The sequence below is a fragment of the Rhinoderma darwinii genome, chromosome 1 (genome assembly GCF_050947455.1).
Source record: "Rhinoderma darwinii isolate aRhiDar2 chromosome 1, aRhiDar2.hap1, whole genome shotgun sequence".
NCBI classification, from domain to species: domain Eukaryota; kingdom Metazoa; phylum Chordata; class Amphibia; order Anura; family Rhinodermatidae; genus Rhinoderma; species Rhinoderma darwinii.
The window spans coordinates 6,441,178-6,458,392 of NC_134687.1; the positions used below are offsets into that span (position 1 = coordinate 6,441,178).

The following is a 17,215-nucleotide window of genomic DNA, read 5'->3' on the forward strand; positions in this document are numbered from 1 at the left end:
GAAGGGGGACCCCCCATATCAGGTATCACATGGGGAATATACCGTGTATGTATCCAATGGTGAACAAAAAGGGCCCGTCCGGCAAGTACCAGAGAGAGCCCCTAAGTCAGAAACTTACCCATATCAGCAATGTTGCGCCTGCGATCCACGTGATCCCCGTAACAAAAAAGGATAAATAACACCCCAAAGGATCCCCATCCTTTTTTGTTACGGGGATCACGTGGATCGCAGGCGCAACATTGCTGATATGGGTAAGTTTCTGACTTAGGGGCTCTCTCTGGTACTTGCCGGACGGGCCCTTTTTGTTCACCATTGGATACATACACGGTATATTCCCCATGTGATACCTGATATGGGGGGTCCCCCTTCTTTTTGTTGGGAAAACCTTTCTAAAAGTTACTAAGGGGGATTTTCATGATATATGGGAACATGTCCAGTGCTTTTGCTGTAACGAGCTAGTCAGTAGACTGTGTGTAACGTACATCTGTGCAATATACGCACTGATCACCTGATCTTCCATTCATTTTTAGTGTCCACTACATACATATTCCTGTGGATGGGTGGAATATATATCTTGTCATGTTTTTGACCTGCGATTTGGCCATCTTGCGACGTGATCCAGCTATTACATGTCGTCTTTTAGATACCTCGTTGTGTTTTTATCATTATATATGTTATATTTGATATGTTTATGTATTTATATGCAATAAAAATTGTCTTTTTTATTACATGTAGCCCTGTGACTCGTGTTTCTCATTGTTTTTGTATGATATAGTAGAGTCCTGCTACTCTGTGATGTAACAATTTGGGGGTACTTTGTACACATGTGCTGATTGGTACCTAACCACTTACTTGCTCCTGTGAGACATCTATCTATAAAGTGAGTTAGTAGTCTCAAATAATAGACGCAGTGTCTGAGAGCCCAGTGGTGTTTGTCCTGTACTTGTGCGTCCCCCTGTTGCTGATGTATGGACCCTCATATTTATCAATTAATATGAAAATGACCCGCAAGCTAGACAAGTGGTTTTGGCTGCCAGCAATTCTTAATGGGCGGAGCTACCACTGAGCCTCTGAGGCTGTTTCATGAAGACAGTGTTCAGCCAGCGTCATCACATGAGACCATGCTGGCTGAAGACTGACTCACGCGATGACGCTGGCTGGAAACTTTATTTATGATGCTGGAGGCCAAACCCACTTGGCTAGCCAGTGGGTCATTTGCCTAATGGTTACTAAATAAAGAAGGTCCATAGCTCAGCAATGGGGGGACACACAAGTACAGGACAAACACCGGTGGACTCAAAGAAAAAGCGGCTTTTAGGTAAGACTACTAACTCACTTTGTAGGACCTAGTGACAAGTCCTCTTTAAATGGTAGCAAATATCAAAGATAGAAAATGAATGCAATGAGCAATACTGATATCTTACAGACAAAAGGCTGTAAATGGTTAACACCTCCCTGATGTCAGATCCATCATGTTTTTTTTATAAAAATCTAATGCTAAATTTACACAATGAATACAAGGTAAAGCATTTATAAGCAGCGGCTGTTATCAGAGCTCTCCAGTGCTGAGGTTCTGTATCCACCATGCTGATCTGATGCTGAGGTTCTGAATCCACCATGCTGATCTGATGCTGAGGTTCTGTATCCACCATGCTGATCTGATGCTGAGGTTCTGAATCCACCATGCTGATCTGATGCTGAGGTTCTGTATCCACCATGCTGATCTGATGCTGAGGTTCTGTATCCACCATGCTGATCTGATGCTGAGGTTCTGTATCCACCATGCTGATCTGATGCTGAGGTTCTGAGCTGCCATTCACCATATTCAATGAAAAAACATTGTCTAGATAATGAACGGGTCTCCACTTCACTGTTCTTCTTACTTATTCACTGTCTTATTACTTATATCCTATGGAAGTCTCACCCCTCCGGGTGAGCTGCAAACACCAAAGCCTGAATTTGAATATGAATATTATCAGGACGGAGTAATCATTCTCGGAGGGCTGATTCCTGCTCATTCTCATCAATTAACCAATTACGGTTCTACATTTCAGAAACACTGGTACTGCTTAGAGTAAGTGTCTTTATATACCTTAAATAATTTAAATAGTTTACATATTTTCAGTAATTTTATTGTTTCATAATGTTTTAATTTCGATACAAAGAATGGAAAAATAATGTCATTTTCCATATGATGCAAACACAGGAAAGTTTATCTAGAAATGGTCTCAGATCCATCATTCGGATCTCTAGAGCCGGAGATATAATTGCTGGTTGCAATGTTTGCAGTAGTTTTCTCTATAAACATTAGAAGAAAGTGCAGAAGTCCAGACATAAAATATAATGTATCTTCCTGTCTGCATAATAATACTGAATACTGTACATGGTTATTATCAGGCAGGATCAGGATTCCCTCCACGCTCATGTACATGACGGCATTATGTCCCTGTACAATCTGTGTATGATGTACAAGTGTATGGAGCCATAATAAAGTCCCCATAGAAGTCTATAGACCCTGACTGTAGCTCCATAGGATTCCGGGTTTATAAGACTTTTCTCATGGATTCAGACTTATCATTCTCTGTTCCATCGGATGCCAAATTATAAAAGTATTTTCTCTTAGAAACGTAATGTAACTATAGGATCTCTGTTTGCTGCCGGACTTCCTCTGTGCACGCAGCTCTTCCCTGTGTGTGAAACCGAGGAGAAAGTTTATTTTCTTGCAGGAAGGTAGAGTACAATGCAAGTCAGCCAAGATTTACAAAGCCCCATTCACATGTAGCAGAAAAACTCACTAGTGATTGTAGAATAGTAACAGATATTTAATGCAAAGGGTAAAATCTGCAGCAAAATCCACATGCGAGGAAAGCGTCACAACATGCACCTCCTGAAAGTTACTGCTTTTTATTTATGTTAAATTTCCCTTTAAGGCTGGGTTCACATGTGGCGGAATTTCACTTAAATTCCGCTGCGGACACTCCGCAGCGGAGCCGTTTCTCCATTGACTTCCACTTTCATTTAGCAGTGTTCGTTTAGACGATGCGTAAAATTCCGCTGCGGAGCATAGGCTGCGGAGCGGAATTTGGTGTCCGCAGCATGCTCTGTCTGTTGCGGAGCAGTGGCGGACTCATGGCGGAATTTCTCCATTGACTTCAATGGAGATTCTAATTTCCGCAATGAAGTCTGCAGCTGTCATGCACATGTTATGTGTGCTGCGGATGCGTCTTGCTTTTTTAACTTGACATTTCTTCATTCTGGCTGGACCTATGTATTTCTAGGTCTACAGCCAGACTGAGGAAGTCAATGGGGCTCCCGGAATTACGGGAGCGTTGCTAGGAGACGTCAGTAAATAGTCACTGTCCAGGGTGCTGAAAGAGTTAAGCGATAGGCAGTAACTGTTTCTGCACCCGGGACAGTGACTACCTATCCCAATATACAGCAACCTGTAAAAAAATAGAAGTTCATACTTACCGAGAACTCCCTGCTTCTGTCTCCAGTCCGGCTTCCCAGGATGACGTTTCAGTGTAAGTGACGGCTGCAGCCAATCACAGGCCAAGCACAGGCTGCAGCGGTCACATGGACTGGCGCGTCATCCAGGGAGGTCGGGCTGGATGCCGAAAGAGGGACGCGTCACCAAGACAACGGCCGGTAAGTATGAAATTCGTTTACTTTCACTAGGGAAAGTGCTGTCCCTTCTCTCTATCCTGCACTGATAGGGAGAAGGGATGCACTTTTCCCGCAGTCCGCAGCAGCTAGTCCGCATCAATTTTCTGCACATTTTGGGCAGATCCGCAGCCGTAATCCGCAACCCGGATTAGGTGCGGCATTGATGCGGACAGTTGCGGAGGAAATCCGCCACGTGTGGCCATGCCCTAAAACTCAACGACACAAACATGATCCAGACTCCTTTATTCTGTCAAAGAAAATGATCCAGACGGGTTTATTTATTCACAATAGAAATCACTTGTAACTGGAGGCAACGGGATAGGAATCTGCTGCAATATGTTTTAGAGTAATTTTTGTTTTGTAATCTTGAAAAAAGAAACATTACCTTTCAACAGAATGCAATTATATGGTGTGAACAGCGCCTTAGGCCAGGAGCACACAGACATTTTTTTTTCAGTTTTTGTGCAGTTTTTACTTTAGCTTTTTTAGCCAAACACAGAAGTGAACACAAAAGAAAAGTGAGGCAGAAGTCTTTTCTTTATACGTTTCCTTCCTTTCAGATCCATTTCTGGCTTTGCCCAAAAAAAAAAAAAAAGAGCCAAAAACTGCACAAAAAATGACATTAAAACTTTGTGTGTGATCCTGGCCTTAGTGTTATCTGGAGCACGAGCGGCAGGATAATAGCAGAAGATTTCTCGCAGTTGGACAGTTTAAGCAGCTTGTGACTTTTGCCTAAGTCCAGGTTCACAAAGGTGGTTTTTTTTTTTGTTTAAAACTGCATAATAAATCCGACATAAACGCCTGCAGTTTTCGATAGTTACGAGCTTTTTATGGCGTTTTTCAGGGTAAGTTCACATGTAGCATAAATACCGCATAATACAGTAGCAGCAGAGAGGATGAGATGTGAACAAATAGAATCCACACGTTGCGTAAATAATGAGCAGAAAAAACGCACAGAAATGTACCTGCGGTGCGGTTTTTAATCTGCAGCATGTCAATTGTATTTGCGTAATCGCTGCTTTTTTTATGCACGTTTTTTCACATTGAATTGAATGAGGAGTTTAAACTGCAACAAATAATAAATGTTGAATTTTTTTGCAGCGGAAAAACTGTGATTCTGCTGCAAAAAAAACACTCAGAAAAAAATTCAATCTTATACTTACCCAGAATTTTGTGCTTGTTCATCCAGATCAGCCTCCTGGGATAACGTTTCATTCCATGTGACCGCTGCATTAAATCACAGGCTGCAGTGGTCACATGGTATAGATCATCATATCAGGAGGCCGGTCTGCAGGACATCAGAGGGTACATATGTGTTTTGTTTTTTTCTGTGCAGTTTTCCACAGCAGACATTCCGGCCGAAAAACCGCACCACAATTTGGTGCATTTTTTCGGCCGAAACTCCCTGTGGCGCCCATGGTGAATACTCTGTGTGCTTTTACGCAGCATATCCGCCCTGTTTGAACATAGCCTAATGTTGTTTTTGAATAAAGTCTTAATTTACATTCTTCTTATTATGCGTTTTTTTCAAGGCACATTAAAAATCCCATTTATGTCTATAGAGAAAAAACACAAAGAAGAGCAGCACCAAGAAAGAGATTAATTCCTTTTGGAAGGATTGTGTGTGCAAGCCACAACCTCCGGTCCCAGAATTTAGAAATCCAAAGAATAGGCAGCACTCCACATCATAGTATCAAAGTAAAAAAAGCATAAAAATTATTCACCCATAAGTGCGACGCTTCAGCCCCAGCATGGGCCTGAGAAAGGCCACAACCTCCGGTCCCAAATTTTAGAAATCCAAAGAATTGGCAGCTGTCCACATCATAGTATCAAAGTGAAAAAAAAATAGAAAGGTCCATGCTGGGGCTGAAACGTTGCACTTTGCCATATGGGTAAATATATATTTTTTTCACTTTGATACTATGATGTGGAGTGCTGCCAATTCTTTAGATTTCTATAAAGAAAACCTATTTGAAAAATGTCATACCTAGAACGTGCTGCATTTTTATTTATTTTTTTAAAAAGACCACAAAAATAGCAAATAAAAGCACAAACAAAACCGTTATGTGCGTTGCGAAATTCATGTTTCTACAGAACAACAGCAAACATCTGGCCAACTTGTTTTTAGCTTTAAAAAATAGCAAAAAAAAAACCCATAGTAAAAAAAATTCACCTAATTAGTACCGCACCTCCCTGTGCTTCAGATTTCATCAGTATGTATGCGATAAAAAATTAAAATTATTGCATGCTCAGTCTGCTGCCGTTTTACAGAAGTATAACAAGCATTGCTTCTAGGGGAGAATATCTCTGTACTACGGTGCCATATGGAGGAAAATACAGCGGCTCATAAAATATCTATTGCTCTAGAGTACGTTAGCTCTGGAATAATCCTGCCATATATCTCCATGTCACAGCTTTTCTGTGTGCATGAGGCCCTAAGTATAAGTCACTGAAGAAATATAAGTGAACTGTCCCAACATACAAAATCATTGCTACAACTTAAAGGCTATGGAATCCTTTTTATAATAACACAATGTATCACGGTATTTAAAGCAACTTTTTAATTGGTTTTCATTTAATTTTTTTGTACTTTTTGACACAGCTTCTATGTATCCTGGATATACAGAAGCTGTATCCTGCGCTGAAACCGAAATCCGTCAGGTCATCGGGACTGACGGCTTTGGGGGCACGCAGGATCCAATTAATAACGATCACATCTAAGTTCATAAACTTACATGTGATCGATCCTGCGTGTCAGAAACACACAGGACGTGCTGACAGCGAAGCCATCAGTCCCACTGACCTGACTGATTCGAGCTTAAGCACAAGATACAGTTTCTATGTATCCAGGATACATAAAAGCTGTATCTCAAAAATATATTTTTTCTTATAAAAAAAAACTATTAAAAAGTTGCATTAATACCATGATCCATTGTTTTATTTTTTTTTTTTAAAAGTGTTCAAAGGTTTACACAGCCATTATTGATGATCTACATATGCTGTATAAATGCTGCTAGCAGGATACAGACGTGCCCATAACTGACAATGCCGCTAAGACTTTCACCTTTATATAAACCAGGGAGACAACGTGTACATGGAAACATTCTGTACATCACACAAACAGTTTTTATATAATCAAAATGTTAAATGTCTTATAGACCTGAAATTGATGAATATAGAGGAATCTTGTCCTTCATCTTTGCTGTTGATGAGATTAATAAAGATCCCGACCTTCTCCCCAATATTACTCTGGGGTATCATATACTGGATACGTGTGGAGATCCATTCAGAGCTTTATACTCTGTCTTTCAAATACTAACTGGAAAGAAAAGGGGGTTCCCTAATTATTCCTGCAGGGACCGCGGTGAAGTGGCTGCTTTTGTGGTTGGTCCTAATTTTGACACAAGACATGCCATTGTTGACTTACTCACTATATACAGGTACACCCAGGTAAGAGCAATCTACACAGCATCAGATTCAATCTTTAGATATTTTAATAAATATCTTTTTTTTTAATTTTTTTTATTCAATACAATATAAAATTCCATACAAGTAAGGAATAAAGAAAATACAATTATGCACATTTTTACATTTTCCCCCTACTCCCACTCCCACCCTCTCAAGACCGATCTTGGTAAAAGAAAAAAAAAAAAAGAAAAAAAATTTCTCACCACTCCCCCCAATAGGTTTTACGGTGTTTGCCTTGATTATAGATTTTCTCATATTTCATTATCATTTTCACATTATTTACCCAAGCATTAACCTCCGGTGCGGGGCCAGATATCCACTTTCTAACTATTAGTAATTTTGCAATAAGTAATAGTTTTATTAATCCAAATTTTTTTTCCTTAGAAATTTTTAATTTGGAATCATCACCCAGCAATACCAGTTGAGGTTGAAACACTATATCTGGATCTATTTTTTCCAAAATGTTTTTAAAAATTCTATCCCAGTAATCAGCAATCTTAATACAATTCCATAACATGTGCAAATAGTGTGCGTCCGCGGCACCACATCTGGGGCAGTTAGAAGCTTTATTAATCGAGAACTTACTCAAAAGGGCTGGAGTATAGTAAAGCCTATGGATCAAATTGAACTGAATAAGCTGATGGTTCCGGCTTATCGATACTTTAGAAATATTTTGAAATATTATATTCCAATCAAGAACACAATCGTTATTCAATTCCTTCTCCCATTTTATAACACAATTAAATTTTATTTTCCTTGAATTTATTTCCATCAGGGATTTATACAACCTGGAGAGAGGTTTTTTTTCACATTTGTATTTTCTCCGTTTTTTGTAAAACTCATCCATATGGTCTTTATTGAGAGGATTTAATATATATCTTTAAATATTAAATAATTATCATTTGTAGTTTTGCTGATATTCTTACTTGTACTTGTATTGTGGGTAATATAGAAATTAGTATTTAGGATGTTTTTGTTGCCCCGCAGCCGCTGTTCTGTATCTTGTTCATTTATTTTCTTCTTCTGGTATATGGGGACAGGTGAACCTCATCCTCTGTTTAGAAATAAATGAAGGAATAATTTACAGATAATTAAATATTTATTATAGAATATTTATTTCATATTATTTGGGATAATTTCATATGATAAAGTGCTCCCCCAGCGCTGCCTCTACAGCTATTATTACACCTCTTTATACCTCCATTCTGGACCCTTCTTGTAGGATGTGTAAATAATTATCTGATAGAAATGAAGTTATGATATAAAATGTTTTCTTCCTGTAGATCAATTATGGAGTTGCTGACCCTCTCCTGGATGATAAAGTCTTATATCCAACTTTATATCGCTTTGCCCCTGATGATAAAATTCGATATGCAGCTATTATTAAGTGTCTGAGATACTTTGGATGGAATTGGGTTGGAATTATTAGAACACATAATAGAAGTGGTGACTTGGAAGTAAAAGATCTGACTAAATTGATGGCCCAATATGGGATTTGTATTGAGTTTATTATTACTCTGGATCAGGATTATTTAAGAGAAATAAAGACAGAGGCCGATATTAATAAATATACAACTAGAGTTATAGTGATCTGTGGTCTTTTCGATCCAGTTTATTTTATTTTTATACATGAAAATTTACCACGTATGGAAAATTTTACACTGATTTTTCATGAGTCGTGGGTTAACGTTATAAGTGTCACCTATAAATTTTCACATTTCATTAACTGCAGTTTAATGTTCAGGATGCCAAAAAACACAATTCCCAAAATAAATACTTTTCTTAACAGTGTAAGTTCCTCTTCCCATCCTAATGACCCACTGCTGGAAGAACTTCTGTATGTTCATGCTTATTGTCTGACTAAAAATCAAGAGAAAAACAATATGCTTAAGTTCCATTACAACGAACGCTTTAACTGCACTGAGCCATATTCTATTCCATCTTCATCATATCTCTTGAAGGATTCAGTCTTTTACTATACATATGTATCAGTGTATATTCTCGCTCACGCCTTACACAACATAAAAACTGTTGGGAATAAATCAAAAACATATCAATCACGACAAAATGTAAGTAGTAAAGTATATATAATGTTTCTATGTATTTCCTATGGAGGAGCATTTATTGCTGCAGTCTTTCTTAATACGATGTAGCTATAGGGATTGCAGCGGTCACAATTGCGACCAAGCCCCGATAGCCTGAGGGACCAATGGCCCCCCCACACCATGTTTATCCACAGTTACTTAAGTAAATGTAGTAAACTATAGAGGCCCCTGTTACTATAGTAAGAATATACTTACCCACCTCGCTCCTAAATTGGGTCCCAGCGCATCACTGAGACCTGATGCCCTTAAGTGTTGCGACAATTCTGAAGTGAGAAGGGTAAATATAAAAATACTGTCTCCTGGATCCTGTATCTAAGCCTATTGTGTGTAATACTGTCTGCTGGACTGCTGTATCTAATCCTATCATGTGTGATACTCTGCTGAGCTGCTGTATCTAATGATATCCAATGGCGGGCTTTAGGGGTCAAAAACTTAGATGCTGTCTACTATATTAAAATTCAAGCTTGCAGCACTATACAAATAAGATAGAAATAAATGTGGTGGTGCGAGTCTCAGGACCTCAGAGAAAAAAGATATGGGGGAGGAATCCTCCAGCTCACCTGACACGTTGGTTGTGTGTCATGGACATCGCACGGATCCTCGTGTCGGTACACGATGAGTGGATAGCAGGGAGTAACAGGGAGTTGGATCCAGCGCTGTATAGGATAAAACAGAAACTAGTTCCAAGTTTACTAATAGTCTATTAAAAAGGTCCAAAAATGTGGAGTCCTAGTGTGCAGGAAGGAGTATCGATCCGGTTATGAAGCCGGAGTAATTGGTTGTTCAACGTATATGTAATCAAGTTGTTTTTGATTAATGAAGCCTCCCTGTAGGCCTTCATTCAGTAAGCTTTTCATTGAAGTTTGTATTTTTTCGGTAGGATTCTTTTCCAGTTTTTTATAGGTGTTTTCATCAGACAACATGTCCATTATTGATTTTTGATAGTCTGTTTTATTCATGACTGCAATGCCCCCTCCTTTGTCTGCCATATTTATAGTTAGTTCTTTATTGTCTTTCAAGGATTTTATTGCCTTTTTGAGGCGAGTAGGCATGTTTGATTCCTGACGGTTGACTTTGAGTTTTGTCAGCTAGATCTTGTAGTTCTATTTCGATAATATTTTGAAACTGATCCATTGATTCCGTTCGTGAATTCACGGGATAAAATTTTGGATTGGACGTTGCAAAGTTGGTAGCCATCATGACTGTTTGCTCAGGACTTTCTGTGTGGAGACTTTCCAGGCATGCTAAGGTTCTGTGTTCTTGAAAGGAAAATTTGGACATGATTTGATGTTTGTCTTGATCAAGATCTGCATTGGTATTTCTTGTGGAGGAAGATAGTGTAGTTGTATTGTTATCTTCTGTTGTTGTTGATTCTGGGGTAAGAAAATATTTTTTTACAGTCAAATTGCGGATGAACTTGTTTATGTCCAATAGTGTGTTGAACAAATTGAAGTTATTGTTTGGGGCAAAATTAAGGCCCAATGTCAGGGCTTCTTCTTGTTCTACCGTTAGAGGAATGCAGGATAAATTAGTTATATTGGAATTTAGTGATGTTGAAATTTTCGGGAGCGGAGGTAGCGAGCTTGGTCTTGATTTAGTCGATTTGTGCTTCCTACCGCCCCTCCTTCCTCGTTTTTTGACGATTGTATTTTGTCTTCTTGTCTTGTCTATAATAGATGCTGTCTACTATATTAAAATTCAAGCTTGCAGCACTATACAAATAAGATAGAAATAAATGTGGTGGTGCGAGTCTCAGGACCTCAGCTTCAGATCCTATAATCGATATGTGATAACACAAGGAAAAAAACTGTTTGTGGGTGAAATGGGCCAAAAACAGCGATTACGCCATATTTTATGTGTAGGGGGGTATTTCATGTTCACTTTATTCTATAGATTGATACGATTACAGTGATACCAAATTTATATACACCACCGTTCAAAAGTTTAGGGTCACTTAGAAATTACCTAATTTTTGAAAGAAAAGCACAGTTTTTTTCAATGAAGATAACATTAAATTAATCAGAAATACACTCTATACATTGTTAATGTGCTAAATGACTATTCTAGCTGCAAACGTCTGGTTTTTAATGCAATATCTACATAGGTGTATAGAGGCCCATTTCCAGCAACCATCACTCCAGTGTTCTAATGGTACATTGTGTTTGCTAACTGTGTTAGAAGGCTAATAGATGAATAGAAAACACTTGAAAACCCTCGTGCAATTATGTTAGCACCGCTGTAAACAGTTTTGCTGTTTAGAGGAGCTATAAAACTGACCTTCCTTTGAGCTAGTTGAGAATCTGAAGCATTACATTTGTGGGTTCGATTAAACTCTCAAAATGGGTAGAAAAGGAGAGATTTCATGTGAAACTCAACAGTCTATTCCTGTTCTTAGAAATTAAAGCTATTCCATGCGAGAAATTGCTAAGAAACTGAAGATTTCCTACAACGGTGTGTACTACTCCCTTCAGAGGACAGCACACACAGGCTCTAACCAGAGTAGAAAGAGAAGTGGGAGGCTCAGCTGCACAACTGAGCAACAAGACAAGTACATTAGAGTCTCTAGTTTGAGAAATAGACGCCTCTCAGGTCCTCAACTGGCAGCTTCATTAAATAGTACCCGCAAAACGCCAGTGTCAACGTCTACAGTGAAGAGGCGACTCCGGGATGCTGGCCTTCAGGGCAGAGTAGCAAAGAGAAAGCCATATCTGAGACTGGCTAATAAAAGGAAAATATTAATATGGGCAAAAGCACACAGACATTGGACATAGGAAGATTGGAAAAATGTGTTATGGACAGACGAATGGAAGTTTGAGGTGTTTGGATCACACAGAAGAACATTTGTGAGACGCAGAACAACTGAAAAGATGCTGGAAGAGTGCCTGACGCCATCTGTCAAGCATGGTTAAGGTAATGTGATGGTCTGGGGTTGCTTTGGAGCTGGTAAAGTGGGAGATTTGTACAAGGTAAAAGGGATTTTGAATAAGGAAGGCTATCACTCCATTTTGCAACGCCATGCCATACCCTGTGGACAGCGCTTGATTGGAGCCAATTTCTGTTTCAATATGTCTTTATTAAACAGTTGAGACATCAGAAAATATATGTGTATAACGTTCTACTCGCAGGTAGAAGTAAATAGTCTCAAATAATAATTAACCTATAAGTTTTAACATTTTGAGAAAATGGGATTCAAAATAATATGGATAATAAAAGAAAGGTAAATAAAATAAATGTTGTGAAGAACGTATACAGGTCATCATAAAGAAAAAATAAAATGTATACAATAGACAACGTATGAGCTCCCACTAGAAAGGGAGAGGTACGGCATATACAGAATTATTCCAACACATCCAATCGCTACAGAACCGGTCATGTCTTTGTATGCTACAGGCATAAATATATTCATATTGATAGTTTGTATTGACTTTTTTAATGATGTCTGTGATGGTCGGGACGTTACATGTTTTCCATCTGAACGCTACAGCTGATGTGGCAGATATTAATATATGACATATTACAATTTGGAATTGTTTGGGAATAACATCAATTCCAAGCCGTAGTAACCCAAGTTCCGGCGTGAGGTTGATATTTTGAGTTGTAATCTCATTTAGTAGTGCGCTAATTGATTGCCAAAAGGTTAATAATAAAGGACATTCCCAAAATATGTGAAGTATGGATCCCAAATGGTTACAACCTCTCCAACATTGGGGCGATGCATCACTATATATTCTGGAAAGTTTATATGGAGTGAGATACCATCTATAGAATATTTTATAATATAATTCTTGATGATTAGTACAGGAAGAGGATTTAAGAGAGATGGAGAATGCTCTTAACCACTGGTCTCTTGAAAATTGGCCGTTCAGATCTCTATGCCATTTAGATATATGTGTTTGATTTTCAAAGGTAAGTGATTGGGTGATTGGAGCCAATTTCATCCTACAACAGGACAATGACCCAAAGCACACCTCCAAAATATGCAAGAACTATTTAGGGAAGAAGCCGGCAGCTGGTATTCTATCTGTAATGGAGCGGCCAGCGCAGTCACCAGATCTCAACCCCATAGAGCTGTTGTGGGAGCAGCTTGACCGTATGGTACGCAAGAAGTGCCCATCAAGCCAATACAACTTGTGGTAGGGCCTTCTGGAAGCATGGGGTGAAATTTCTCCCGATTACCTGAGCAAATTAACAGCTAGAATGCCAAAGGTCTGCAATGCTGTAATTGCTGCAAATGGAGCATTCTTTGACGAAAGCAAAGTTAGAAGGAGAAAATTATTTCAAATAAAAATCATTATTTCTAACCTTGTCAATGTCTTGACTATATTTTCTAGTCATTTTGCAACTCATTTGATAAATATAAGTTTGAGTTTTCATGGAAAACACAAAATTGTCTGGGTGACCCCAAACTTTTGAACGGTAGTGTATATATTTTTGTTTTACTACTTTTGTAAAGAAAAAAAATTGTTTTGTTTCTCCATATTCTGAGAGCCATAACTTTTTAATTTTTCCGATGATTAAACAGTGTGAGGGCTTATTTTTTGCAAAGCGATCTGTAGTTTTAATTGGTGCAAGTTTCAGGTACATGCAACTTTTTGATCACTTTTCTTTCCATTTTTTTGGGGAACTGAGTTGACCAAAAAACAGCAATTTGGGTTGTTGTTTTACGCCATTCACTGAGAAGGTTAAATAACGTTATATTGTAATAGTTTTGACTTTTACGGAAGCGTCGATACCAGTCATGATAACGGTTATGTCTTTTAACATTTCTTTATGGAAACAATGGGAAAAGGTTTTCTTTTTAAACCTTTAATATTATTTTTTTTGGTACACTACTGAAAAATTTCATTTACATTTTTTTATTTTTTCATTAGTTCCTGTTGACACATTCATGGGCCAAAATATATTAGACTAAAATTTGTATTGGGTATGTCAACCGATACCCGCCCTCCAGTGATTTATCCAATTTCAAATCATGTTTTATCGATATATCGAGAGAGGAATAAGACACACAGACACTGCCGGTATGCTCAAAATACTCCTTTGAGTTTATTGCCAAACTCAATTACAATAATATCAATCAAAAGGGGTGTAGGCTTGAGGTTAACCAATCAGAGGCAATGAAACAACATTTAAAATTCAGACAATTACAGACATACAATACATTTCAAATGCATTATTATAATTTTCACACATCAGGGTTGCAGGTGGCCTATCCCTCTTGGCAAGGATATAATAGATCCTTCTTTTAAGTTAGGGGAGACATACTCACATACATATGTGAGCATGTCTCCCTCTCCCATCTCGCTCCCTCCCTTTTTCTTCTGTCCAAGCCTTGCATGGGAACTAAGGTCAAAGATAACTTAACTTAGAAACATACAAACTTGTCATAAAGGAGCAATAACTTTCTTATTGACTACAAAAAAAACAAGATGGGTACTCCAGACAAGATTGCTGCTGCACAAAATGGATTAATTTAAACATTATCTTAATCACTTTCACAGTTCCCTTAGGGGATTAGAACCAGTGATCGCCAGATTGCTGGTTCAATACACTGCAATACTAATGTATTGCAGTGCATTGTCATTTTTACAGAGGCAGGAAGAAGTCAGACCTGCGGCACCCCGCAATCGATTTGCAGGGGGTTGATGGGATGTCGGAGGGGGCCGCCCGTCTCTTGCTAACGCCTTAGATGCCAATGTCTCTTTTGACCGCAGCACTAAGTGGTTAGTGTTAGTGCAGGGTGTCAGCTGTAATACACAGCTGATATCCGCAGCGAGTGGAGTAGACTCAGCCTGTGAGTCTGCTACAGATTTCAACCCCCGCACAAGGACGTACCAGTGCGTCCTAATGCGTGAAGGGGTTAATAGAAAACAGTATAAAATAAGCATATAGTACAACATTTAAGACATCAAATACTTCCTCTTTTAAAGAATATAAAGTGCTCAGTGCAATAGAATAAAATACCAAGTTAAAAGAACAATACACACACAGTTCATCTATACGTGTATAATAAAGGATCAGTACATCCTAATAACATCTGTGTTTATTAGTTACTCACTCATCAGAGATCCAAACTTTCCTTGCTGATATGAAAGAAAGTGCCATATTCCAGCGTCCATATCTTAAAACTATGCATGCCCAAACATGTGTTATAATCCGGCAGTCTCAGAACTATTACTGCGCATGCTCAGAGCGCCCTCTAGTGCTCACATAGTACATACTTCACTGCACATGACCATTCAGTCTGAGCATGCTCACTAGCAACATCAATAATGGTGGCCATTTGGAAAAGGGCAAAAGCAGTGTAATGCACTCTGCACATAGCCCTTTGGTTTCTGCATGTATACCACTCATTGCAATGTAACAGTGGTCATATAGAGAACTGTCATTGTTTGTATTAATTACTTCTACCTCACATAGAATAGGTACTTTTAGCATTACATATTTAGAGAGGTGTTGTACCTTGAAAAATATAATCCCACGGTAATGTCAGACCAATAATAAGGTAATACAAATAATCCCCAACCACGTAGATACCTGATCTAGGTAGAACAATCCCCCCTTCAGGGAAACCAGATTGTTCCGGTGCCCAGACGCACAGCCACAGTGTAATGACAGGGTAGGGAGACAGACAGGTGAGCCCTAATCTACCCGCCACTCAGTCCCTGCCTACTTGCAACGACCCGTCCTAAGCGACGGGGTACAACTGGGCGACGGTTCCTACGCTCAGTAAGTGCAAGACAGACAAACAGACAAGGGTACACAGAAGCGAGGGAAACGGGGCAGCTGCGCACGGAGACACCATGAGCAACAAGAGTAGTGAACGAGCCGAGTCAAACCAGGAGAGAACGAGGTACAAAACGCTGAGCAGGAGAGTGGTCAGAAAGCCAAGGTCAATAAAAAGCAGATGATGAGTAGTACAAGCAGCAGCAGCAAGCCAGTAAACAAGCATAGAAGAATCACAGGCAAAGGAGGAACAGGAAAGGCAGGTATAAATAGACAGTGGGCGGGAGCTAGCTCCGTCTGGCCAGGCTGTGATAGGCTCTCCCACTCCTAAGCCTGCCATCCTGAGTGGTGGAAGATGGAGTCAGTCTCACAGACATAGGAGCAGGTGCAGACTGATTGCCCACGGGCGTCGACACAGAGGCTGTGTCTGGCAAATCCTTTACACACAGTGATGTGCACTTAGCATACCATAATGGAGTGCATATGGGCTTTACATGTCAAATTGTCGCTGGGTGTTCACTATCGTGCTACACCCAGGGAAATATTCATAGAAAGTTAAAGCCCTTAGATAGACATTATCCAAGGATCATCCTCATATATCATACTATACTGACATTACCCCAAAAACATCCATATGTATGCACCCACTGGCGTAGCTATAGGGGTCGCAGCGGTCGCAATTGCGACCGGGCCCCGAAGCCAGGGGGGCCCACGGCCCCCCGCACCACATCAATAAAAAGTTACTATAGTAACTCGGGCCGCGGGCCCCTGTTACTATAGTAACATACTTTACTTACCTTCCTGGTTCCGGATCGCAGCGGAGGTCCTGACGTCAAGCGCTGTGCGCAGCGCATGACGTCACGGCGCTATGCCGCCGCGCACAGCATCGAGACTACAGAACTCCCGCCGCGGCCGAAGAGGAAGGTAAGGTTAGCCCTGACTGGCGGGGTCTGACTCCCGGGACCCGCCAATCAGCTGTTTTGAAGGGGCCGCAGCACTCGTACGAGAGCTGCTCCCCTTCATTCCTGTCACTTCATTCCGGTCACACTGTGAATCGGTGTCGGCGATTCACAGTGTGGGCGAGTAGTGAAATTAAGGGGAAGCAGCTCTCGTACGAGTGCTGCGGCCCCTTCAAAACAGCTGATTTGCGGGTCCCGGGCGACACATCAGCTATTGATGGCCTATCCTGTGGATAGGCCATCAATGTTTAGGGACTGTGCAACCCCTAAGCCTACGATGTAGCAGGCTTA

At 39.8% G+C, this 17,215-nt stretch overlaps 1 protein-coding gene across 1 annotated transcript in view; it reads left to right on the forward strand.

Moving 5' to 3' along the window:
• The first annotated feature begins 1,712 nt into the window (after positions 1–1,712).
• The window catches only part of LOC142713715 (vomeronasal type-2 receptor 26-like), a 37,468-nt gene continuing 21,965 nt past the window's right edge, over positions 1,713–17,215 (forward strand). Inside the window, exon 1 of the mRNA XM_075848612.1 lies at positions 1,713–2,074. The gene's annotated coding sequence lies outside the window, so the exon portion shown is untranslated. The remainder of the gene's footprint in view (positions 2,075–17,215) is intronic.